The 25,909-nt window shown below is 42.8% G+C and overlaps 1 pseudogene across 1 annotated transcript in view; it reads right to left on the bottom strand.

Moving 5' to 3' along the window:
- Positions 1-380: 380 nt before the first annotated feature.
- The window catches only part of LOC306969210 (myosin heavy chain, fast skeletal muscle-like), a 37,068-nt pseudogene continuing 11,539 nt past the window's right edge, over positions 381-25,909 (bottom strand). Inside the window, exons 2-39 of the transcript in view lie at positions 13,135-13,278; positions 12,893-13,049; positions 12,788-12,815; positions 12,591-12,696; positions 12,421-12,513; positions 12,290-12,353; positions 12,114-12,212; positions 11,920-12,023; positions 11,707-11,845; positions 11,504-11,622; positions 11,267-11,416; positions 11,024-11,194; positions 10,642-10,948; positions 10,486-10,562; positions 10,301-10,388; positions 10,108-10,225; positions 9,802-9,925; positions 9,566-9,702; positions 9,242-9,497; positions 8,899-9,141; positions 8,570-8,746; positions 4,583-4,728; positions 4,420-4,510; positions 3,946-4,335; positions 3,745-3,871; positions 3,557-3,675; positions 3,294-3,490; positions 2,866-3,049; positions 2,621-2,786; positions 2,319-2,443; positions 1,933-2,241; positions 1,493-1,696; positions 1,298-1,423; positions 1,064-1,234; positions 889-993; positions 721-816; positions 495-626; positions 381-398 (exon numbers count right to left, since the gene is read on the bottom strand). The product of the transcript in view is annotated as a myosin heavy chain, fast skeletal muscle-like (transcript). The remainder of the gene's footprint in view (positions 399-494; positions 627-720; positions 817-888; positions 994-1,063; positions 1,235-1,297; positions 1,424-1,492; positions 1,697-1,932; positions 2,242-2,318; positions 2,444-2,620; positions 2,787-2,865; positions 3,050-3,293; positions 3,491-3,556; positions 3,676-3,744; positions 3,872-3,945; positions 4,336-4,419; positions 4,511-4,582; positions 4,729-8,569; positions 8,747-8,898; positions 9,142-9,241; positions 9,498-9,565; positions 9,703-9,801; positions 9,926-10,107; positions 10,226-10,300; positions 10,389-10,485; positions 10,563-10,641; positions 10,949-11,023; positions 11,195-11,266; positions 11,417-11,503; positions 11,623-11,706; positions 11,846-11,919; positions 12,024-12,113; positions 12,213-12,289; positions 12,354-12,420; positions 12,514-12,590; positions 12,697-12,787; positions 12,816-12,892; positions 13,050-13,134; positions 13,279-25,909) is intronic.

Below are 25,909 nucleotides of genomic sequence, written 5' to 3'. Positions count from 1 at the left end.
ACCTCATAACCTCATTGTAAACCAAGAGGATGAAAGACAACAAAATGCAATCACCAGCTTTATTGTTTGGTGAAGTAATAATTTAGTTTGAGTGTTTTTAAATTCCCCTCTTCTTTGTAGACATCCTTCTTTCTGAGTATGTAGCTGTTTCTTCAAATGTCTCTTTTGACAGGGGGCATTACCCCAATCCCCCCACCCCCCCACCCCCATATATGTAATGTAATTGTTTAAAAAGGCAATTTACCTGTTTAAACAAGGAAGTTTATGAAAAAAATGATAGTTCAATAAATAAAGGAGATTCAACGTTTTTCCCATTTTATTTAACTTATGCACATATTTTTTTCTTGTCAGAGGACAAATGATTATTTTGCAGGTTTTCTTCATTCAGCATCATTGCCCTGAACGAAAGATATACAAGTGTATCAGGATGTGAATGAGTGCATAAAATGGATCTTTATGTTTAAAAGATATACAGTATAAAAATGGGTGTATACCTTGCCAGCTTCACGGCTCTTGGCTCTCAGCTTGTTGATTTGGGACTCAGCAATATCAGCACGCTCCTGAGCTTCTTCAAGTTCATTTTGAACCTTCCTGAGCCTGGACATGTGAGTGTTGGCCTGCTCCTCCTGAAAAATATTGAAAGATACCATAATTGACGTCAACGTGCACGGCAAAAGTATTACTTTTAGCTCCTATGGTTTGATATATTTTGACACTTACAGCTTCCTCCGCTTGTCTCTTGTAAGCTTTCACTTTCAGCTGCAGCTTGTCCACCAGATCCTGGAGTCTGGTCACATTCTTCTTGTCCTCCTCAGTCTGATGTGCATACATTCATTTAACATTTCATGTATTTAAAATTGGAGACCTTCATTTACTGTAAGTTAGTACCTGGTAGGTCAGCTCCTTGACTCTACGCTCATATTTTCGGACTCCTTTAACAGCATCAACTCCACGTCTCTGCTCAGCTTCAACTTCGGACTCAAGCTCACGCACCTTTTAAAGAGAAATATTACAGTTAACATCTGTGACTCATTTTTAGTAATGTTTCAGAGACCACACACACCCTAGACTCCAGTTTCTGGAGTTGCTTCTTGCCGCCCTTCATGGCCAGGTTCTCGGCCTCATCCAGACGGTGCTGCAGGTCCTTGACAGTGACCTCCAGGTTCTTCTTCATCCTCTCCAGATGAGAACTGGTGTCCTGTTCCTTCTTCAGCTCCTCAGCCATCATGGCAGCCTGAAATGTTGTCATTGTAAATTAGTTCAGACATGTATTCTTGAGTTAGACATGTGAACTCACATCAGTGATGGCCTTTTTGGCTTTTTCTTCAGCATTTCTTGCTTCCTGAACTGAGTCATCCACTTCACCCTGAACCTGGACCAGATCAGACTCCAGCTTCTTCTTGGTGTTCAGAAGACTGGTGTTCTGTTAGAATAAAAATCGTTGTTTAATTTATTTTGTACCATATAATTACTGTGATTGTTCGTTCCAAACCTGAGAGTGAAGCAGTCCAACACGCTCGCTAGCATCCACCAGCTCTTGCTCAGCCACTTTGCGTGCTCTCTCTGTCTGCTCCAGAGCAGCTCTCAGCTCCTCAATCTCAGCCAGCATCAGGCCATTTCTGCGTTCCACCATGGCGACCTGCTCCTTCATGTCTTCCTGTCCTCTGACGGCATCATCAAGGTGCAGTTGGGCATCCTGGTTACAGAGAAAAAAACTTGCTACACTTAAATGCATCAAATAATGTTCGGCCCATGGATCTCAATTCAATAGTAATAAAGCAAGCACACCTCTTTTTTTACTGTTTAGTTTAACCTACTGCAGATTTTAATTGACTCTAGTGTCCTTTTTCGATGTACTGTGCCGTACTATTATAAAGGATGGTGGCGCGGCGGCGATGGTTTGGCTTTATTTTTATTTTTTTCTCAACGAACCTTGAGCTGGCCCTGGACGTTCCTGAGCTGTTTCTGGGCTTCAGCTGCCTGTCTGTTTGCGTGGCTCAGCTGAACCTCCATCTCGTTCAGGTCTCCCTCCATCTTCTTCTTGATTCTCAGAGCATCATTCCTGCTCCTGACCTCAGCATCCAGAGTGCTCTGCATTGAGTCAGTGACCCTCTGGCTGTTCCTCTTGATCTGCTCCATTTCCTCGTCCTTCTCTGCCAGCTTCCTGTCAATCTCCCCTTTGACCTGGTTCAACTCCAGTTGGACACGAAGAATCTTTGATTCTTCATGTTCCAGTGTGCCCTGTCAGACAAATTATGTCAGATGTTATGTTGCACATACAGTAAGTGATGTTTTTTATGTTCGTCTTGCCTACAAACCTCAGCTTCTTCAAGAGCAGTCTGAATCTCGGCTTTCTCACTTTCAACAGCCTTCTTTGATTTTTCCAGCTCATGGATGCTCTTTCCAGTCTCACCAATCTGCTCAGTAAGGTCCGAGATCTCCTCTGAAAGACATACATTTAGTCAAATGCAGTTAAGTAATTCATTCATTCATTGGTTAATTAATGCAACTAATTTGTGTTTTATAACATACTGTAATTCTATTTTGACTGTGCTATAGCCATGGATTTGCATGACTTGCACCTGAGAAAAATATATTTGCATAAAGGATTTGTACATACGCTGCAGGTTCTTGTTCTCTCTCTTCAAGGTCTCCAGCTGATCCAGGGCCTCCTCATAAGAGTTTTTCATCTTAAAAAGTTCAGTGCTCAGAGAGCGAGATTCTTTCTGGGCTCCCTCCAGTTCAGCTTGGCCCTCCTCATACTTCTGCTTCCACTCTGCGAGGACCTGAAAATATTTGACTCGAGTTTGCATGAATGAGAAAAACATCCATCCTGTTTTTGTGTGTTTTATTTAGATGTTTTACTTTGTCAAAGTTCCTCTGCTTCTTGTCCAGATTGGCAGCCAGAGCATTAGCTCTCTCCACATCAATCATGAGGTCCTCCACCTCACCCTGCAGCCTCTGTTTGGTCTTCTCCAAAGATGCACACTTTGAGTTCACAGCCTCAATGGATTCCTCAGCCTCCTGCAGGCGCTGGGCCAGTTTTTTCCTGTGATGAAATAGAGACACACAAACAGAATCAACTTAATGTGACTAAATACGATATTTTCCTTTGATCCAGTCATTTTAGTAATGTAGGACGGTATATCCTTATTTTTCTTTGTTAATTGATTTATTATTATGTTTTTTGATTCATTGAAATAGCAAACAGCACGGATTAGATTGCGAATATATTGTTGAAGTAATGGCACTGTTGGTGCACCAGGGCATAAGCCATCCACCCATGTACTTACTTGGCCTCCTCTAGCTCCTCAGTGCGCTGAATGGCGTCAGTCTCATATTTAGATCTCCACTGAGCCACTTCACTGTTGGCCTTGGACATTCCTCTCTGGAGCTCTGCCTTGGCTTCCTGCTCTTCCTCAAACTGCTCCCTGAGCAGATCACAGTCATGACGGGCAGACTGGACTGCATGAGCCAGGGCATTCTTGGCCTACAATAGTGGTATGATTTTAACAAGGTCCAGTGTATACCCAACTTATAATGTGGAAGACAATACCTTAACTTCTTCTTCAACATGTCTCTTAAGCTCTTCAATTTGCTGAGTGTAAGCTTGTTTGCCCCTGGTAAGTTGTGAAATCAACGCCTCCTTTTCTTCCAGCTGACGGGAGAACTCGCCTGAAAAAGTTGATCTTCAGCATCTGCCATAGAATTTACATAAATTTCACCATTCAAAACGGTACCTACCATTTTCTGTTTGTAGTCTGGCCCGTTGAGCACTGATGTCATTCAACTGACGAACATTCTCATCATTTTTGCTCTTAATTTCACTCAGCTGGTCTTCGAGGGTTCTGCACATTTTCTCGAGATTAGCCTGTAATGAAGACGTGTGTTGTCAACAGGAAATATTCAGATTGCATTTGTCACACCAAGTTAACAATCTTTCACCTTAGATTTGGCCACAGCCTCCATGTTACTAGAGAGGTCATCAATCTCCATTTTGTACTCGCTCTTCTCTTTCTCCAGCTTCTGCTTGACACGCTGGAGGTTGTCGATCTGCTCTCCCAGCTCAGCAACACTGTCAGCCTGCTTCTTGCGCAGAGCTGAGGCCGTGGCCTCATGCTGCAGAGTGGACTCTTCAAGATCACGACGCAGCTTCTGGAACTCGGCCTCACGTTTCTTGTTCAGCTCAATCTGAGCCGCTGTGGCTCCACCAGCTTCTTCAAGTCTTTCACTGATCTCCTCAAGTTCTCTGGAGAGGTCTGCTCTCTGCTTCTCCACCTTTGCACGAGCTGCTCTCTCAGCCTCGATCTCCTCCTCCAGCTCCTCAATGCGAGCCTACATTTCATCATAGATGATAGGATCAACACGTTCTTCATTTGAACCAAAACACTGTAAATCTGAAGCAGCACCACTAATTACCTGAAGCTCCTTGATCTTCTTCTGAAGCTGGGCACCGAGAGACTGCTCATCCTCAATCTTGCTGAGGAGCTGGCTGACCTCAAAGTCCTTCCTAAAAGAAAGCACAATGTTCTCATTTTCTTGTTATTAAACTTGTGACCAGTTGATAAAATGTGAGATGTACTTTTTGATCTTCTCATCAGATTGCTGTTTGTCATTCTCCAGGTCCATGATTGATTCCTGGGCCAGTTTCAGGTCTCCCTCCAGCTTCCTCTTGGCTCTCTCAAGGTCCATGCGAAGCTTCTTTTCTTGCTCCAGAGAGCCCTCAAGCTATCAAATATTGTGATATATTAATAAGTGACATAATATAATAGTTTTATATGACAAACTCAATCCCCCGAAAGCTGCCACCTTAACGTGGTGGGGTTGTTTGAGTACCCGAATGATCCGAGGAGCTATGTTGTCCGGGACTTTATGCCCCTGGTAGGGTCTCCTATGGCAAACAGGTCCGAGGTGACGGGTCAGACGAAGAGCAGCTCAGAAAATTTCTATGGACTATGAAACAACAAGGACCGTGACGCCGCCCGGCATGGCGCCCGGGCCCCACCCTGGAGCCAGGCCTGGGGTTGGGGCCCGAAGAGACAGCGTGGGCCCGCCCTCCTGTGGACTCACCACCCGCAGAGGGAGCTTCTGGCGTTCGGGACTTGGAACGTCACTTCGCTGGGGGGGAAGGACCCTGAGCTCGTGTGGGAAGTTGAGAGATACCGGCTAGATATAGTCGGGCTCACCTACACGCACAGCTTGGGTGCCGGATCCCAACTCCTGGAGAGAGGCTGGACTCTCCATTTTTCTGGAGTTGCCCGCGGGGAGAGGCGGCGAGCTGGGGTGGGTTTGCTCATATCCCCCCAGCTCAGCCGTCACGTGTTGGAGTTCACCCCGGTGAACGAGAGGGTCGCGTCCCTACGACAGGTCTCTCACCGTTGTCTCGGCCTAGGGGCCCAACATCGGTGCAGAGTACCCGGCCTTCTTGGAGTCCCTGGGAGAGGTACTTGATGGTGCTCCGACTGGGGACTCCATTGTTCTACTGGGGGACTTCAACGCCCACATGGGTAACGACAGTGAGACCTGGGTGGGAGTGATAGGGAAGAACGGCCTCCCCGATCTGAACCCGAGTGGTGTTCTGTTATTGGACTTCTGTGCTAGTCACAGTTTGTCCATAACGAACACCATGTTCGAGCACAAGGGTGTCCATAAGCACCAGGAGGGTGCCCATAAGCACCAGGACACCCTAGGCAGGAGGTCGATGATCGACTTTGTAGTTGTGTCATCTGATCTCCTGCCGCGTGTCTCGGACACTCGGGTGAAGAAAGGGGCTGAGCTGTCAACCGATCACCACCTGGTGGTGAGCTGGATCCGCTGGCAGGGGAGGAAGCCGGTCAGACCTGGCAGACCCAAGCGTGTTGTGAGGGTCTGCTGGGAACGTCTGGCGGATCCCTCTGTCAGCGGTGTCTTCAACTCCCACCTCCGGAAGAGCTTCACCCAGATTCCGAGGGAGGCTGGGGACATGGAGTCCGAGTGGACCATGTTCTCCTCCTCCATTGTCGACGCGGCTGCTCGCAGTTGTGGCCGTAAGGTCTCTGGTGCCTGTCGCGGCGGCAATCCCTGAACCCGGTGGTGGCGCCCGGAAGTAAGGGATGCCGTCAAGCTGAAGAAGGAGTCCTACCTGGCCTTGTTGGCTTATGGGACTCCGGAGGCAGCTGAGAGGTACCGGCAGGCCAAGCGTGCTGCAGCTCGTGCGGTCGCAGAGGCAAAAACTCGGGTCTGGGAGGAGTTCGGAGAAGCCATGGAGGAGGACTATAGGTCAGCCTCGAAGAGATTCTGGCAAACCATCCGGCGCCTCAGGAGGGGGAAGCAGTGCTTCACCAACACTGTTTACAGTGCAGGTGGGGAGCTGCTGACCTCGACTGGGGATGTCATCGGGCGGTGGAAGGAGTACTTCGAGGCAGTGTTAATTTTGTCAACATATTTTAATTTAGTTTTAGGCTTAGTCTTTTGACTAAAATGTAATATAATTTTAGTCGAGATTTAGTCGAAAAATCTTTTAAAGTTTAGTCTAGTTTTAGTCGACTAAAATTGCAAGTAAATTTAGTCGACTAAATTTAAGACTAATTTAGTCGACTTTGCATTGATAATCTTCATGATAATCATATTTAATCTTGTTCCTTTGCTTCATGGAGCTGCTCCACATGAACAAAGCTCAGAGCTGATCCTTTGGCAGAGGATTTACATGATCTGAGGCTCTTTCAGACGGTCAATAGAAGTTTGGATGATTTTAGTCTCTCCTTTTCATTTTTATTTAGTCTTATTTTAGTCGACTAAAATATCTGGACATTTTAGTCATAGTTTTAGTCTCATGAGAAACTTTTAATTTAGTTTTAGTCCAATTTTAGTCGTCAAAAATATCACTTTGACTAAAATTAAGACTAAATATTTTAATCGACGAAATTAACACTGCTTCGAGGACTTCCTCTATCCCGTCGTCACGTCTTCCAGTGAGGAAGCAAAGGCTGGGGACTCGGGGGTGGGCTCACCCATCACCCAGGCTGAAGTCACCGAGGTGGTGAGAAAGCTCCTTGGTGGCAAGGCTCCGGGGGTGGATGAGATTCGCCCTGAGTACCTTAAGTCTCTGGATGTTGTAGGACTGTCTTGGCTGACACGTCTCTGCAACATCGCGTGGCGGTCGGGGACAGCGCCCCTGGATTGGCAGACCGGGGTGGTGGTCCCTCTCTTTAAGAAGGGGGATCGGAGGGTGTGTTCCAATTACAGAGGGATCACCCTCCTCAGCCTCCCCGGTAAGGTCTACTCCAGGGTGCTGGAGAGGAGGATCCGGCCGATAGTTGAACCTTGGATCCAGGAGGAACAATGCGGTTTTCATCCTGGTCGTGGCACACTGGACCAGCTCTATACCCTTCATCGGGTGCTTGAGGGTTCATGGGAGTTCACCCAACCAGTCCACATGTGTTTTGTGGACCTGGAGAAAGCGTTCGACCGCGTCCCTCGTGGTGCCCTGTGGGGGGTGCTCCGGGAGTATGGGGTCCGGGGCCCTCTGCTAAGGGCTGTCCGTTCCCTGTATGACCGCAGCAGGAGCTTGGTTCGCATTGCCGGCAGTAAGTCAGACCTGTTCCCGGTGCGTGTTGGTCTCCGCCAGGGCTGCCCTTTGTCACCGGTTCTGTTCATTACTTTTATGGACAGAATTTCTAGGCACAGCCAGGGGCCGGAGGGTGTCCGGTTTGGGAGCCTCAGAGTCTCATCTCTGCTGTTTGCGGATGATGTTGTTCTGATGGCTTCAATAAACCAGGACCTTCAGCATGCTCTGGGGCGGTTTGCAGCCGAGTGTGTGGCTGCCGGGATCAGCTACACACAGGATCAGCACCTCCAAATCTGAGGCCATGGTTCTCTACCGGAAAAAGGTGGCTTCCCTTCTACAGGTCGGTGGGGAGTCCTTACCTCAAGTGGAGGAGTTCAAGTATCTCGGGGTCTTGTTCACGAGTGAGAGACGGATGGAGCGTGAGATCGATAGACGGATCGGTGCGGCGTCAGCAGTGATGCGGTCGCTGTATCGGTCTGTCGTGGTAAAGAGGGAGCTGAGTCGGGGGGCAAAGCTCTCGATTTACCGATCGATCTACGTCCCCACCCTCACCTATGGTCATAAGATTTGGGTAATGACCGAAAGGACGAGATCGCGAGTACAAGCGGCCGAAATGAGTTTCCTTCGCAGGGTGGCTGGGCGCACCCTTCGAGATCGGGTGAGGAGCTCAGTTACCCGAGAGGAGCTCGGAGTAGAGTCGCTGCTCCTTCACGTCGAAAGGAGCCAGCTGAGGTGGCTAGGGCATCTGTTTCGGATGCCTCCTGGTCGCCTCCCGCGGGAGGTGTTCCAGGCATGTCCTAGTGGGACAAGGCCTCGTGGAAGGCCCAGGGCACGCTGGTGGGACTATGTCTCCGAGCTGGCCTGGTGTCGCTCGGGGTCCCCCCAGAACAGCTGGAGGAGGTGTGTGTGGATCGGGAAGTCTGGGCATCTCGGCTGAGACTGCTGCCCCCGCGACCCGGCCCCGGATAAAGCGGAAGAAAATGGATGGATGGATGGATATATGACAAACTGTTAAAGCCTCACATCGTCGACTTGCTGTTCCAGCTTGGTCTTGGCCTTGGACAGAGTGTTGACTTTGTCTTCCTCTGCCTGGAGGTCATCCAGAGTTTGCTGGTGGGCCTCTTGGAGAGCTTTCTTCTCTTTGGTCAGCTTGGCAATAGCCTCATCTTGAGATGCCATCTCCTCAGTTAGATTTTTCACCTGTAACACCATTAACACATTGTCACTTTTTGAAACAATTTTCTTTAAGAGTATTACAGAATCGTGTCATAATTCTTACTGTTTATATCTACTGCATTGTTTTATTGTGTCATGCGTATTTATGTTCATTTTAAATACACAGTCAAACAAACCTTGTTCTCAGTGGCATGTTTCTCTTTCTCCACTTTGGCCAAGGTGAGCTCCAAATCGTCAATGTCTTTCTTCAGCTCAGAGCATTCATCCTCCAGCTTCCTCTTCTTTGCAGTCAGCTCAGCATTGATTTCCTCCTCATCCTCCAGTCTCTCAGTTGTCTCTTTGAGCTTGGCCTCAAGTTGGATTTTGCTTTTAATGAGTCCTTCACACCTCTCCTCTGCATCAGAGAGGTTTTCACCTTCCTATATGATATATATAGAGACAGACAAGCACAAACATTCGTATGTTATGATATCACATTAGTTTAATAAATGTACAATTATTGTTTAATTTCTTGCTGACCGATGCCACTTGCAGCTGCAGATCATTCTTCTCCTGCAGGAGGGAAACCATTTTCTCCTCCAGCTCTTTCTTCTTGGCCAAAGCTGTTGCCAGATCAGACTTCATCTTGTCATAGTTCTCCTTCATTTGAGCCAGTTCTTTCTCAGTCTCTGCGCTCTTCAGGAGAGGCTTGATCTTGAAGTATAGATTCATCCAGGGCCAGTTTTTCACATTCATGAAGGAGCGGATGTTGTACTGGACAGTGAAAACTGCATCTCTATAAACAATAACATATGTAACATTAGCAAGATAATTTTGTCCCGTGATCAAGAGTGTCATTTTTACCTCCTCTCCATCATCTTAACAAACTCCTTCCTCATGAGGAAACCTCTGCAGAGAGCCTGAGTCATGGTCACCAAATAAGCCAGTTTGTCATCTCTCATCTCCTCCAGCTGACCCAGCAGACCAGCTTTGAAGAACACCTGTTGTACAGTCAAACAGCAGTTTATTGTTATTGTTTTTTACATAATCCCTGCAAATTCAACATCTTGTAGTGAGTACTGAGACCATATTAAGCTCACCTTAGTGTGTCCAAACATGTACTGAGTGTGGTCCACATCAATGGAGCCAAGCAGCTTCTCTGAAGCTTTCTTGTTGTCAATGAACTGTCCCTCAGGGATGACACTGGCATTCAATACTTTGTATCTGAGTAAGATACATTTATGTGAGATTCCTTAAATGGTTTCACTGTTTAGGATTGTGCACAGCACGCCATGCCTCTTGGGCTAATGGGCTAGTGTAGCACACTCGCGCACTCAAGACAAGAGTGGAACCTACTGTACATGTTAAAGTTAGTTAAGCTAGTACACTTAAGTATTACTAGTTACCTCTGCTTGAAGTCAGCGTAGAGGATTCTGCTGGGGAAGCCCTTTCTGCAGATTCTGATACCCTCCAGCACACCATTACACCTTAGCTGGTGGATGACCAGGAAGTTTGTCATAAGACCTGTAAAATATGTGCTCTGTGATCAAAAATGCAACGGTGCACCTTGATAATATAGATAAAAAGTGAGATGCATACCTGGAGTTTTATTTTCATTGGGAATCAAACAACGCACAAAGTGAGGGTGAGTGCTCCTCAAGTTTGTCATCAGCTTGCCCAAGTTCTCCTATGGGAGATTAGTAATTGGATATTGTTTGTTCTTGTGTTATACTGTGTACGTTTGTGTGTGTGTGTGTATAATATATATATGACCAAAAACAAACCCTGAAAAGGGCAGACACTGTCTGGAAAGAGCCTCCCTTTTTCTTGCCACCAGCAGCCTTCTTGCCGCCTCCTGATTCTGGAAGTTACATAAATGCTTTTAAGTGCTATTGCTTTCATATTTTTTACTTTTTATTATGTATACAATGTCTTATTACCTTCAGCTGAAGCATGGGTGGCATACAGCATGGACAGAAGTTTATTTGCAGACTTCTGGTAGAGCAGAATAACTGAGTCGTTCAGTGGGTCCTTGTTCTTGTCCAGCCAGCCAGTGATATTGTAGTCGACTGTACCAGCGTAGTGGACCAGGGAGAAGTGAGCCTCAGCCTTGCCTTTGCCAGGCTTAGGTTTCTCAAAAGCTTTTGTCTTGCCCAGATGCTGGTCATGCAGCTTGTTCTTGAATGTTGTATCAGAGGCCTTGGGGAACATACACTCCTCTTCAAGGATGGCGAAGATTCCCATTGGCTGTCAAGCATTAACATGGATTAGTCTGGAAATGTACTCATTTCATTTATTTATTTTACAAATGTTTCAGAATACCTTCTCGATGAGCTCAATGCAGGCCGCTAAGTCCATGCCAAAGTCAATGAACTCCCAAACAATGCCCTCTTTCTTGTACTCCTCTTGCTCCAGGACAAACATGTGGTGGTTGAAAAACTGTTGCAGTTTCTCGTTGGTGAAGTTGATGCAGAGCTGCTCCAAGCTGTTGTACTACATATCAAAGGTATAATATTATTTAGCTTCATAGTGAGAAAGTGTGCTTCATAATTGGGATAAACCTACATCAAAGATCTCAAATCCAGCAATGTCCAGCACTCCAATGAAGAAAGATCTTGGCTGCTTAGTGTCCAACATCTCATTGATGCGGATAACCATCCACAAGAACATTTTCTCATAGACAGACTTGCACAGAGCACTGACAGCATTGTTGACCTACATACGAATATGGGGGAAATGCAAACAATATAAAAATAACCACAATGACAAATAATAACAATTGCGATAACAATAATAACTAACCTGTGGAACGGTTTGACCTTTGGTCACAAACTCGTTTCCAACTTTGACTCTTGGGTAGCAAAGAGCTTTCAGCATGTCTGCTGAGTTCAGACCCATGAGGTAGGCGATTTTGTCAGCAACTAGTTAGAAAAGAATGTTGATATAAATTAGCACCATCAATTTAACTTATTTCACCAAATATAACATTTAAAATTGATAATCACCCTCATTGCCGTCAGGCTCAGCCTGCTCCTCGCGCTGCTTCTGCTTGAATTTCATGTTGCCATGATGCATCACAGCACCAGTCAGCTTGTATATGGCTATCTTCTCTTCACCAGTGAAGCCCAAGATATCAATGGCAGTCTGCGGAAACATTACCATTGTCAAATGTGAGAGTTTGTTGCATCACTGTCTGGACTTAAATTTTAAGAACCAACATCAGTTGCAATGAACTCCTCCACATCATCGATGCTCTTGACAGTGATTTCACCCTGGCTGATCATATGGTAGTCATAAGGGTTGGTGGTGATCAGAAGGGCCTCTGAAGTACAAACATAGAAGAATGCAGTTTAAAGCACAAATATTTAGGCAATGCTGTACAAAACATGTAGCATTATTTGATATGACATACCCAGCAGCTCAGGCTTGTGTCCTGTCATGAGCTGGTAGAAGATGTGGTAGCTCCTCTCAGCAGACAGCTGGAAGGTCACACGGGACTTCTCCAGCAGGTCTTGAATTAAGAATCAATTGCAGTTTTCCAAAAATAAATAACTATGTGCATTTAAATAGTAAGCAAATACTACTTACATGTTTCAATATCAGCTGAAGCCAGTTTGCCAGAAGTGCCAAAATGAATTCTGATAAATTTACCCTAAAAGGAGATAGTTCATAATTGTTTCGTAATTTCCTCCAAAAATGCATTTTTCTTCTTCACTTACAAAACGAGAGGAGTTGTCATTCCTCACAGTCTTGGCATTACCATAAGCCTCCAGCAGAGGGTTGGCAGCAATAATTTGATCTTCTAGTGAACCCTGCACAGATATCACGTCATTAAAATAATAACTGTAATAAAAAAGCAAACTAGGAAATTTTATTCCAGTTATTTTACCTGTATCTTAGAGCTTTCAGCCTTTTTACCTCCAGCTACAGCAATTGTTGCAAAGTACTGGATGACACGCTTGGTGTTGACAGTCTTTCCAGCACCAGATTCTCCACTGAAGAATAAAAGACGTGGATTTTAAGAGACTAGCATTATGTATATAAATTAGGCCTGCTATAATTTTCTGCATTTGTTGCAACACTTACGTAATTAGGACAGACTGATTTTCACGATCTATAAAATTATAAAAATCTTAAATTTTCAATAATTTCTAATCATAAACCAAGATGCAACACAAGTTAACATCTCACCAGTGAGCATGAACTGATAGGCGTTGTCAGAGATGGAGAAGATGTGGGGTGGGGCCTCAATCCTCTTCTTGCCTCTGTAGGCACAAACAACCTGCTGATCGTATACGGGAAGCCACTTGTAGGGGTTCACCACGACGCAGAACAAGCCAGAGTAGGTCTAAAGTATGTCAGATAAAAACATTTAAAACACCAGGTAAAATCTAATAACACATGCATGAGGCAGAAACTAGGGGCAGCCTTACATAGATCATCCATGATGCAAAACGCTCTTTGAGGTTATACAACACAGTAGGCTCGTTGAGGTGGGTCATCATGGCCATGTCCTCAATTTTATCATACTTGGGTGGATTCATGGGAAAGATTTCATCCTCTTTGACCGTGACACTCTGTAAAAAAAAAGATTCATGTGTGTTGTTTATTTTTTTTCAATTGATGACGTTTGTTAACAGTTGATCAGCCGTTAATTACTGTTAGCACTATACACCTTGCCAAGGAACAGTTGAAAACTAGCCCTTCTATATGTAATGTCTCTGTTAAATAACTTAAGGAATCGAATAAGATTCTAAAACAGTACCAGATGCAAATATTAGGTGGATATTTGTTTTTATGAACAAGGATTTTTCATCTTTATGCTAATAAATGATTCACATAAAACCTACCTTTCCTCCTTCAAGTGCCTCAACTGTTGCTTTTCCACCCTCTCGTTTGACAAGTTTACCCTTAATGTACATGTCCTCAGTATCAATTACAAAAAACGCTGTTTTTGCATCAAAGGGAGTATTTTGAGCTTCAATTCTCTCCCTCTCTCCCTTCCGAAGGTATATGGCCGCTGGGCCATAGGCCTCCATCTCTGCATCTGTGCTCATCTTGAATTCTTAGGGTGCTGAAAAATACCACATTCATTTATCGATAAAGTCTACTTCTTTCTCTGCATGTAAAAGGTGACATACAGTACCTTCTTCTCCCGCAGGAAAAAAGGCTGGCCCGTTCTTAATCCTGTGTAACAATCTTTGTTAGTGCTCATTCAGTCACCATCAAAAATTTCACAACAACTAAACTTGTTAAACAAAGGAAGAAGTTGTGCTTACCTGTGCTGAAAGCCCACCACTCATTGTCTCAGTTTGCAGCTGCTCTTTTTATAGCAGAAGGATTGTCTCTTCAGTAGGTGGGACCTGCTCAGTTTGGACATGTATTCTTGTCAGTTGTCACTAATTCTGTCTCATTGACATTTACAGCTAATAAATTATCTTGTAAGTAAACGCATCAATAAATTGGCACTATTTTTCCATCTGTGCTACAGTCGATCAAAGCAAGTGATAACAATATCGTAATATCACACAAATGGCTATAATAATAACAATAATAATAATAATGCATTGGTTTTATATAGCGTTTTTCTGGACCAACAATGGCGCTTCACATTGCATTGCTGGATGTTCAGACAAAGGCCAACAATATCTTACACATTATTGTATCTTCAGGAAGTGACTTCTTGATTTGCATATTTCTTTAATTAGTATGCACACATTTCAATACTGTATGAAGGTAATAAAATATTTTGACTAAACTGTTTTCACAGTAATTCAAATACAGGACATGTGCCTTATTTGATGTTTGAGGTCTAAGCCTTGTCCCTCTCAAGACATCTGCACAGTCCTGTTTGTCAACATATTAATCTGAATTTAAAATGTTTATGCTCATAAAACAATTAATTAGTGAGCAACGTGTTGTAAATGTATTTCCTTAGTCTCATAAGTCCTCTGTGCATGCTGTAGCAAGTGTTGTGGCTTTGGAGAAGCATGTAAATGTCACTGGTATATGGTTGCAGCACAACCACACATCTCAAATGTCTGGAATAAAATTGGGGGTGAGGGCCATTCCATAAAAGCTGAAGAGGGATTACGTATCGCCTTGGAATGAAATGGATGCGCAGTTGCCATCTCGGCCTGGATAAGCCTCAAAATAAGTCTAGCACCTATAAACAAAATGTTACAGATACCAGAAGTGTAATAGAATCATGAATGAAAAGGCTTTTACCCTTGTCTATTCTAACATTTATAGTGTGGTGATAGATAGATAAATGAATGAATATCATCATTATATGTTTATAGTGTAAAGTAAATGTGAAGGTTATCTTTGCTAATTATATACTATGAATACATTTACCTAACCTTCTATTGTCAAAAAAGGAGATGACCTTGAGGACTGGAACCAGCCTGACTTCAGAGAGTAGATGGGCTTATGTGTTCCGGAGTAGCTTGTCCCGACCAAATAAACCAATAAACCGAAAAAGCACAAATGTCATTGCTGTAGACACACTGTATTGGTTAGGTACATCCTGCACTATATACACATTATCATTTGTTTCAAACTTTTTCATTGTCTTCATTGTCTTCTTATTGTCTTAATGACGTTCACAGTCCACACAATTCCGATATAGCATGCACTGTATAATATTAATGATCAGCAGTCTAAAGACATTCATTTAAAGCAAAGTTTTTTCGCTTGTTTGAGTGTGTGTTTTTTTGTTTATTCTCTCACAGGGAAATATAGGGTGTTATTCTTAAACACGTATAGGTTCACGTTAATCTCAGATGAAGGGCAGGGCAGGGAATCCATGGGGGAGAGAGAAAATCATCAATTATCGAACCGTATACTTATTTGTCTGGGATTAGGTCAACAAACCTGTCAAAGTCATCTTTAGGCTTTAAGTCCTTTCTTTAAATCCTTTGAATACTGTCACCACTTTCAGGCACCTTTATGAGAAAATAATTGGTCCTTAGTAACTGACATACAAGATGTTGAACTTTGTGCCAGTTTTTGTTATATATAGATAGGTATAACAACAAATTAAGTAAACAAAAAAAAAACAGCTCAATTTTAAAGTAGACTCTTAAGAATATTGTTATGTCACATGAACACAAAACTGACAAGGCCCAATTAAATAAGATGCAGCTGGGCAAGAAGCTCCAGAGGACCAATTCTCAAGTAAACAAATTAGGAGCAGTAATAAACAAGGCACTTAAGGTATAGCTATATAGCTTAAAAAATATGGGATAGGGCAACATGAGAGGAAAGTGTGGAAATAAAATTGTCTATTGTCCTACCCATTTTGAGAGACAACATCAAGTCGATTGATATTTGATGCCAGTTGGAACTATTACTGGACTGTAGTTCATTAGTCAATTTAACAGCACTTAAAAATAGTCTGTGTTATCAGAAATGTAAAAACCTTTGTCTCGCTTCAACCACAGGAATAGCGCTCAAATGGAGAGGCTCATACCAAGTGTCAGCTGCTATAAATAACTACGGACAGCGGACACTTGTGCTTTATGTTGTTTTACCCACCCAGAGAACTTAAAATGACAACAATAGGACCTAATACAGTGAAGCTAAAAGGCTTTGTCATGCTTATTACTGGTCTCTATTACTGATTGATCACAATATGACAATGATTTGCATTAGCGCCCCCCCTTCCACTTGTGTCATAGAAGGGGGCGTGGCCTCGCCGTGGGGAAAGGAAGTATCTTTTGGAAAACACTTTTTTTTTTACTCCTTTTACCCGTTTTCTGGTGGAATATAAATTTATTCATCACATATAAATAACGTTAAGTGTAAATCGGGTCCATATGGATGTTTTTGTTTTCAGCATTTTTTTTTTTTTACTGCAGTTGTACAGTAGAAGCGTCAGTCGTTGCTAGCGTTAGCATGTAGCATGATTCTCAGTTATTTATGTAATTACTAGATGTTTAACCACTTTACGCCTCCCCATGTCTTTGCTGCTATATTGAGTGGAAAAAATATATTGTTAATTCTAACCTTTGTTTCACCCCTCAACTGCTTTCAAAGATGCTGTCTACATCTGTCTGGCCAATCAAGGATGGGACTGGATTTCCTGGGAACTGGGAAGGCAGCGCAGTGAGCGTACTGAGCGCAGGGCGTGGCAGAACCAGCAGAGGTGAGAGTAAATGCAAGTCTCGAATCAAGTCCAAGTCGTGAAGGTCCAAGTCCAAAGTAAGTCCAAGTCAATCGGTCATGGGGTCAAGTCAAGTCAAGTCTTGCTTTAGCCGGCAAGTCACCTCAAGTCACAAACGCCAGCGTGTCTACTTTTCAAAATGTGTTCTCAAGATATAGCTATTTGGAATTTAGGCTAAAATCATTTTTTTTTTAAATGTCATGGAATTGGATTTAAAGTCTAATTAATATTTAATCGCCACAAAATTCAAAATACACATATTTTAAATGCTTGTGTGAACGACTTAAAACATCGAAAAGCCCCCAAGATTTCTGTTGATTAATCCAGCTCTTACGCATCGTCGTTCTGGAGGCCGCCCGTCTGCTCTGTTTGTTGTTTCAAACGTTTTCCTGTCCGTAAATCTCCACCTCTTCACTGTCTTTAGAAAACGTTCAACCGTTTAACCCCTTAACCCCCGGTCAAACCGATTCCCGTTTAACCCCTTAACCCCTAGTCGAACCGATCCCCGTTTGACCCCTTAACCCCCGGGAAAACCGATTCCCGTTTAATGCATCCAAAGAAACACGTCGTATTTGCTCCGTCGGGAAACCGAACACGCATGTGGCTAATTACCATAATGTAAACATAGATGCACCACTTTTACGAAATGAATCCCGATCTTTCGACAGTTTCACTAAAATATATAATAAATATAAAGTCACAGCAAGTCATTGAGAGTCATTGGCCTCAAGTCCAAGTTAAGTCTCGAGTCACAAACAGCAAGTTCCAAGTCAAGTCAAGTCTTTTTGGAGCTTTGGTCAAGTAAGTCTCAAGTTCCGAAAATTGCGACTCAAGTCTGACTTGACTCGAGTCTCCCACCTCTGAGACCCACTAGTCTAGCGGTTCCCACTGGCGCAGCAAGAGACTCGGCGGGGCCAGCTTAGGTGCACCGACAAGCAGGACGCGGCGGACCACCCACCGGTAGAGCAACACACGTGCCTGCCCCAGCATGAGGCGCACCCCACAGAAGACGCGGTCGCATGGTCCACGGACCGGTCAAGGAACACTTTGACTACTAGCTAGCCAATGGACTTATAGCAAGCACCTTCACTTTGACATTGGAGCTTTCAGCATATTATTTTAATGTTCATATAGGTTATCCGGGGTGCAACATTTTAGAAAACGATCTCAATAATTCAGCATTTGTTAAAGAAGTTTTTGATTAATTGGAGAAAGTTTCCATTCGATTTCCCCCCTCTTTTTTCTCCAATTGGATGATGATTGACCACTGTGTACCAACTATCCTACGGAAATAAAATATTTGCATCGTTTTAAATCCTATATGAAGTGGGCCTTGTAATGTCTGCATTATAGGTTATACGACATAGAAAATGATGTTAATCTTCTCCTCAGCATTGAAGCCCAAGATATCAATGGCAGTCTGAATAAAGATTGAGCAACATGAATAGCTTGTCTGTAGTTTATAGTGATGTTGTATTTAAGTTGTATTTTCTCTTTTACATCAGTTGCAATGAACTCCTCCACATCATTGATGCTCTTGACAGTGATTTCACCCTGGCTGATCATTGGTTAGTCATAGGGGTTGGTGGTGATCAGAAGGGCCTCTGAAGTACAAACATAGAAGAATACAGTTTAAGTAAAAAGGTTTAGGCAATGCTGTACTAAGCATTATAGCATTATGTGATATGACATACCCAGCAGCTCAGACTTGTGTCCTGTCATGAACTGGTAGAAGATGTGGTAGCTCCTCTCAGCAGACAGCTGGAAGGTCACACGGGACTTCTCCAGCAGGTCTATGTTTTGAAAGATTAAGATAAATGTTTTGTTACTTGGAATCACATCATTGTGATTTACATTTCGTTGCCTTAGTAGATGATAATTTGTAAACAATGAAGCATTTGTGGAAGTAAACCATTTGAGTTAGCATCTACATTAAAATTGTCTATTTTTTTTCTTTCTGTAATATATTACATTTTTGTAGCAAAAAACAGAATAGTGTCATGTAAAAAAAACTTGAGGCTTGTAATTTTCTCTTTGTACAAGAGTGTTTTTATGTTGTTTAATTTATTTTTAACTCACATTATACAATGTATCTCTCTTTTCTTGAACTTTTTATCGTTGTTATATATACATGTTTCAATATCAGCTGAAGCTAGTTTGCCAGCGGTGCCAAAATGAATCCTGATGAATTTACCCTTAATTTGAAAGAAATGTTAATGAATTTCCAAGATTTGAATGTGTATTTTAAACTGAAATTTATATATACTCACAAAACGAGAGGAGCTGTCATTCCTCACAGTCTTGGCATTACCATAAGCCTCCAGCAGAGGGTTGGCAGCAACAATCTGATCCTCGAGAGATCCCTGAAATAGAGACGTTAAGGTGCTTCATTACCCACCTCATAATTGATATATTTGTCTATCTGGATTTGACAGTATTTACCTGTATTTTACTGACAGAACCAGCTGCAGCTGCATCCTTTTTAGCTCCAAGAGCTGCAATTGTTGCAAAGTACTGAATGACACGTTTGGTGTTGACAGTCTTTCCAGCACCGGATTCTCCGCTGGTTTAGGACAGGCATATCATAAAGCAACTGATACCTTTTCAATTATTTTTGTCATCTGTGTCTTCTGTACTTACGTAATCAGAACAGACTGGTTCTCACGATCTGAAATATGAATTTTTAGTATTTCACATTACATTCATATACATTTTTCTAAAGCTTTTAAACCTATGTATCTTACCAGTGAGCATGAACTGATAGGCATTGTCAGAGATGGAGAAGATGTGGGGTGGGGCCTCAATCCTCTTCTTGCCTTTGTAGCCTGCCACACAAACTGCATCGTATACGGGAAGCCAGTTGTAGGGGTTCACCACGACGCAGAACAAGCCAGAGTAGGTCTGAAATAGTATAGCTGTAAAACACAAGTAATGAGTGCGTAATGTGTATATTTATTATGTAATCCATTTTAGATTGTAGTTATGTTGGTCTCTATGGATCTACTGCAGATATTGAAAACGTATGTAGATCATCCATGATGCAAAACGCTCTTTGAGGTTATACAACACAGAAGGCTCGTTGAGGTGGGTCATCATGGCCATGTCCTCCATCTTATCATACTTTGGGGGTTTCTGGGGTGGATGTCATCCTCTTTGACTGTTACTGTCTAAAGACAAGACATATGCATTATTATACATAACTCGTTAAAAACGGTTAATTTTATAAATTACTCTTAAATGTATAAACACTTGCCTTTCCAGCGCCACCTTCAATCTCACATGTGGCTTTGCCACCCTCTTTTTTGGTAACTTTACACTTGACGTACATCTCAGCCTCTTCAATCACAAAGAACGCTGTCTTGGCATCAAAAGGGGCGGTTTGAGCCTCAATCCTTTCCTTCTCTGGCTTCCAGAGGTACAGTGCCTCTCGTAAGTATTCATACACCTTGAACTTTTGCACATTTTGTCATGTTTACAACCCTAAACATAAAGATTTTATTTTGATTTTTTTACTGAACGTTCACACACAAATAACAGACAACTGTAAAGTGAAAGCAAAATGATACATGATTCCGTTATTTTTCAAAAAATAGAAAAGTGAAAAGTGGGGCGTGCATAAGTATTCATACAGCATTTTCTGAGTGCATTAAATTGCCTTTATAACATTCCTAATGACTCCAGAATGTTCACACCTTGGCCTAACCATTAAATAGAGGCCACCTGTGTGTAATCTACTCTGAGTATAATTTCAGCTGTTCTTTTAGGCCCTCAGAGCTGTGGTCGGAGTGTATCGGTCACTAAACAACATCATGAAGGCCAAGGAGCACCAGAGAGGTCAGGGATAAAGCTGTGGAGAAGTTTAAAGCAGCGTTAAGTTATACAAAGATTTCCCAAGATTTAAACATCTCCTGGAGCACTGTTCAATCCATCATTCAGAAATGGAAAGAGTAAAGCACCACTGCCAACTTACCAAGACACGGCTGTTCATGTAAACTAACAAACTGAACAAGGAGGACACTGGTAAGAAATGCACCCAAGTGCCCCAAGATAACTCTGGAGGAGCTGTGAAGTCCTGCCGCTGAGCTGGGGGAATCTGGACATGGGACAACTATAAGTCTTACTCTACACAAATCTGGCCTTCATGTACGAGTGGAAGAAGAAAGCCATTATTGAAAGGAGGCCATAAGAAATCCCATTTGAAGTTTGCTAGAAGTCATATGGAGGACACAGCTCCATGTGGAAGAAGGAGCTTTGGTCAGATGAGACAAAAATTTAACTTTTTGGCCCAAATGCAAAACGTTATGTATGGAGCAAACCTGACACTGCACATCGTCCTGAGTGCACCATCCCCAGTGTCAAATATACAGGGGGGAGCATCATGCTGTGGGGCTGCTTTTCCTCAGCGGGGACTGGGGAGATTGTAAGAATAGTTGGGAACATGGATGGAGCCAAATACAGAGACATTTTGGAGGAAAACCTGCTGGAGTCAGCAAGAGAACTGAGGCTGGGGCGGAGATTCACCTTCCAGCAGGACAATGACCCTAAACACAAAGATAAATCTACAATGGAATGGTTCAATAAAAACATATTTATGTGTTAGAATGGCCCAGTCAAAGTCCTGACCTAAATCCTATTGAAAATCTGTGGAATAATCTGAAAACTGCTGTTCACAAACGCTCTCCTTCTAATGTAACAGAGCTTGAGTTGTTTTTTAAAGATGAATGGGCTAAAATGTCAGTCTCCACATGTGCAAATCTTGTAGAGTCATACCCCAAAAGACTTGTGCTGTTATTACAGCAAAAGGGGGTTCCACAAAGTATTCATTCATGCTGTATGAATACTTATGCAAGCCCCACTTTTCACTTTTCTATTTTTTGAAAAATAACAGAATCATGTATCATTTTACTTTCACTTCACAGTTGTCTGTTACTTGTGTGTGAACGTTCAGTTAAAAAAATCAAAATAAAATCTTTATGTTTAGGGTTGTAAACATGACAAAATGTGCAAAAGTTCAAGGTGTATGAATACTTTCGAGAGGCACTGTATATAGCCACCGGGCCATACTGCTCCATCTCCGCGTCCGTGCTCATGGTGGCACTTAAGTGTTGTCTATACAATTATACATAAATCAATAAAATACATTTTGTTTCACAAAAAAGTTCAATCTAATGGTATGTACCTTTTCCATTACAGAATAAAATAACCCTCCGAGGCATAAAAGAAAATCCTTGAAGAGCATAAACAAATAAGTGCCATTAAAATAAATCAAGGCATGCTTGTCATTTTCTCTTTGTGTAAAAGTATTTCTAATTTTGGGCCAGAGCTAATTTAGTGCAAAAAATAGTAAAATATTGAAGTCACTTCAAATCCACAAAGTTTTGCAAGTGTTACCTGTTGGGTAGTGTTACAAAAATCTAAGGTTTTTGAAAAACAAAATCTTTGTACAGATGCTGAGGATCGCCTCCTCCATTTGTGCCTCTGCCGTCTGGACGCAGATTCTTAGTGCCAAGGTGCCATAGCAAGAGGTAAAAAAGTTGCGTTGTCCCTGTTATCCCTATTGTCCCTGTTGTCCCTGACACTACTGAATAAGCTATAGATTGTTTCCTATGTTTTCAGGTAAAACAGTATTTGTTTATCTCAATTGTGGGATTGGAATGAACTTTTCTGCACTATGGCACTTGTGTGTAAGAGGAGATGTTGTATCTGATCTCACTGCAAATCAAATCTACCTATGGGGACAAATAAAGTGACCTTGAAATATAAATATTTGTTTTAGCAAACTTCAATTTGTAATTGGAACACCCCTAGAAGTACTAGAAGTAGTAGTAGTGGCTGGCCTCAAATATAGCAATACTTTCAAAATAAACAACTATTGCTTAAATTAAAGTACATACATAAACAAACAAACATCAATAACACTTTCAATATTAACTAAACTCACATAAAGTATGGTGTGTAAGTTCCCTAACCGCTCAGTTCACTCACCTGTGTTTGATGCCCGTGAGTTAAGAGCCCCAGTGCAATGCGTTGTTTTTATATTCATCATCTGCCCAATGCCCAATGAGGGCTTGTTGAGGGCTTGTTGCCCTCATTGGTCTTCTGATAAAAAAAATATAGAACAATCTGAAGCACAAGGTGTGGAGATCGTTGTTCTGTGTAGGAGATCCCCTCTGCTCTCATTTCATCCTCTCCAAGAGCTGCTGCTGCAGGACCGCTGGGAGGGGCATTGAAAACACACACTGAACTTACGTGGTGCATGGTAATTTCTGCCGCCTTGTGATTAAATGCCCAGATGAAATATCCAGATCGCAATAGTTTTTACGTATATCCACCGGGGCGAATTTTGTCGCTTGTCCCCAAACAGCATGCGTGCGCCTTTACGCATCTTCCCCACTCTGCAGCAGTGCAGACAAGCACCAGGTTCGTCTGGAAATGCTCCAGCGCTTCCACCCATCCCGTCAAGAATATGAATGGGGGAATTTAATTGATCTTTATTTCGAATTGGATTTAAAATACAAATAATTAAGAGTAGTGCTGGCCAACAGACATAATATTCCTGTCGGCTAAAGGGCAAAGGGGGCACTCAAGACGTAAGAAATACTCCGAACTGGCAGTTCTGGTTGAATTCATAACCAGAATGATATAGTTGTGTGCACGGTTCTGGACAGCAGGGATACCAGTGGATGTACGGCAAATGCAGAGAAAATGGTTTAGGCGTGAGAACGGAAGACGTGCATTTTTCAGGGGACCTAACTTTATCTGGCATATTGACTCTTAAAAGTTGAAGAATTCATAAATTCAGCATTTACAGTAGGCCTATAGATGTGTAATCCCCGGGCCAAAAGAGCATGCAATGATCCAGAGGCAATTGGTGGTGCGTGCTGGGAGATGGTCGTTTTCGTACTCAGACAGGCCAAAGTTTTAATTCAAGAGTAGCCAACGCTTCTTCACGGGATGGGTGGAGGGTGGTGCTGGAGCATTTTGGGACGAACCAGGTGCCTGTCCGTGTGCTGGTGCCTCTGACACTTAACGCTGCTGCAGTAGGACGCACCGCCTTTATGCAGCTATTTGGGGACAAGCGACAACATTAACCCCCGAGTTGGTGGATATTTGATCAAGCCAGTATTGATTCAGGCCAGTTAGCCTACATAACCCATCATAGCCTACATAACCCACGTATTATGATGTATATGATGGGACGTGGGACTGCCCAACACAGGAATCTGGGGCTGACACCTCCACAATCAGCTAGACAGCGGTAGGGGAGTGACCCTCTCTCCTGATCTCGGGGGCCGGTTGTGCTAATCTGAAATCCTGTAAAACAATTCTCTCCCAAGATCGCCTCTCATGACTCTGGGACACCCTCCTCAAGATCTCGTACAGCTCACTTAATACGTAATAAGATGTCTTTCAGGCTACATGAATACCATGTCTGTTGCCAAGCACTAATCTTAATTCTTTGTATTTTAAACCAAATTCGAAATAAAGATCAATTTATTTCCCCCATTCATGCTCCAGTGTGTGTGGAGGAATATATCGTAGAGACTATTCACCGAAGGCGCTGTAAGCGGCCTCGTTCCCTACCCAAGTATGATTGCGTTATTTTGCAATAATTATTGTGTGTTATCGCAAAATGATTGCACTATTTTGCAAAACGATTGCATTATTTAGCAAATTTATTACGATATGTCACAATTATTATTGCGTTATATCGCAAAACTATTGCGTTTTATCGCAAAACTTTAGCGTTATTTTGCAAAGTATTACGAAATTATGCAACAAAAAAAACGCATTACTTTTTTCGTTTTTGGCACTTAATGTGTTAACTAGGGCTGCAAATAATTGCAATTAAGTAAAGGACAAGCGTTTTGTTTTTTTAATAAGAAAATAATGTTTTATTGTACCGTGAAGGAGTTTCGTGAAATAATCACCAGATCTTGGTAAACTGCGAAACGGACGACATCAGAATCACAAATTGTATATTGTATCTTAGTGGTAAACCCTGTTTTGGAGTATGTAGACCAGATGATGATTATTGATGATTAGATTGTTGAATATATCAATTTTGGCTCGTCATGATTAATAGAGTGATTTATAACATACTGTAGAACGCTCACTATTTCAGATGTCTAGTGTTTAACATGAATGAACATGCACATGAAGGAGACACACACACGCACACACACACACACACACACACACACACACGCGCACACACACACGCACACACACACAAGCACGCACACACGCACGCACACGCACGCACACGCACGCACACACGCACACACGTTAGGCCCATTTCGACAGGATGAGACCAGTTTGGTTCACTTGAGACCGGTTCATTTAGGGAGGGGCAGCGCCCGCAAGTTTGTGTTTCAAGTGTCTTTAGGGTAAAGTGGTCTGGGTCGTTATGGGAGTGGCTAAAGTCATTTATATTCATGTGACAGGCTTAGCATAGGCTATGACTAGAGATGGCAAAAAATGCCTATATTTTCTGTGAACCAGTCATGATAGAGCCTTGTGAAGAAAAAGAAACTTTCAATATGCAAGCTGACTGTTGGCCTGACCAATCAGAGTAGTGACAAGCCCCCATCCCCTTTCCCCCCAAACCGGTCTAGTTTGCAAACTGCTACAGGCCCCAGGGCTGAAGTGGTCTGGGACTGGAGCGGAGCAGTTCACTTTTGGCTGTGGAAACACCTTCAAACCACTCCGGTCCGTTCCGGTCTGGTCCTGTCGAAATGGGGCTATGCACACTTTTTCGGAAGAACATGCAAATAATAAATGCTCAATTATTAGTAAGCTGTGTATGGGCTTTTAGCTAGCGCTTGGCAGACAGAAGACAAATATCAAATTTAACCTTGGCTTAAATCCAAACACTCCACCCTTGAAATAAATATAGCTCCTAATACTTACCAACCTCATTATGGTATGGAAAGGGGCAACACAATGGTATCAGATTTTTGACTTGGCCTTATGTACTAACTGTTCACATTTTAAGTTCATGTTTTGATAGCAATATGAAAATGATTAGCCGTTTGCAG

Source organism: Gobius niger, assembly GCF_951799975.1.
Source record: "Gobius niger genome assembly, chromosome: 10".
Taxonomy (NCBI): domain Eukaryota; kingdom Metazoa; phylum Chordata; class Actinopteri; order Gobiiformes; family Gobiidae; genus Gobius; species Gobius niger.
Note: the sequence above shows the minus strand (reverse complement) of the source record. Positions and strands in the feature narration are given on the sequence as shown.